Source organism: Asparagus officinalis, chromosome 6 (genome assembly GCF_001876935.1).
Source record: "Asparagus officinalis chromosome 6, Aspof.V1, whole genome shotgun sequence".
Taxonomy (NCBI): domain Eukaryota; kingdom Viridiplantae; phylum Streptophyta; class Magnoliopsida; order Asparagales; family Asparagaceae; genus Asparagus; species Asparagus officinalis.
Genome location: NC_033799.1, coordinates 38,266,333 through 38,266,541, shown reverse-complemented (window position 1 = coordinate 38,266,541; position 209 = coordinate 38,266,333).

The following is a 209-nucleotide window of genomic DNA, read 5'->3' as shown; positions in this document are numbered from 1 at the left end:
GCTGATGAAGTCCTCTTCCTCCACTCTCTCTGGCGCCAAGGCCCTCCTCAAAACCCTAACCCTAACCCTAGCCCTATTCCTAACCCTAACCCTAACCCTAGCCCTATTCCTAACCCTAACCCTAAACAGCGGCCCGTCAAGAGGAGGAGAAGGAAGAGCAAGGACCAGGCTCAGCCGTTAAACCCTCCGGCGTCGGAGATCGAGTGGCC